The sequence below is a fragment of the Arachis duranensis genome, unplaced genomic scaffold, assembly GCF_000817695.3.
Source record: "Arachis duranensis cultivar V14167 unplaced genomic scaffold, aradu.V14167.gnm2.J7QH unplaced_Scaffold_608113, whole genome shotgun sequence".
In the NCBI taxonomy this organism is placed as follows: Eukaryota; Viridiplantae; Streptophyta; class Magnoliopsida; order Fabales; family Fabaceae; genus Arachis; species Arachis duranensis.
In genome coordinates, this window is record NW_026264987.1 from 1,249,949 (window position 1) to 1,250,500 (window position 552).

Below are 552 nucleotides of genomic sequence, written 5' to 3' on the forward strand. Positions count from 1 at the left end.
TACTTTAGGCCGGGCGCATATCTCTTAGATTCCCCAACAGAATCTTCGTGGTATAAGTTAGATAGATGGCGGTATTCATGAAGATCTGGAAAGTCTAAACCTTGTTTATGGTATTCCGAGTGGGATTCTGGGATTGAATGACTGTGACGAGCTTCAAACTCCTGAAGGCTGGGCGTGATGACAAACGCAAAAGAATCAAGGGATTCTATTCCAACCTGATTGAGAACCGACAGATGATTAGCCGTGCCGTGACAGAGCATAGGACCATTTTCACTGAGAGGATGGGATGTAGCCGTTGACAACGGTGATGCCCTACAAACAGCTTACCATGGAAAGAAGAAAGAAGAATTGGATGAAAGCAACAGGAAAGCAGAGATTCAAGAGGAGCACAGCATCTCCATACACTTATCTGAAATTCCCACTATTGATTTACATAAGTATTTCTATCCCTTTTTATTTTCTTTTTATTATTTGATTTTCTAAATTCCATAATTTTATCCTCCTGACTGGGATTTACAAGATGACCATAGCTTGCTTCATACCAACAATCTC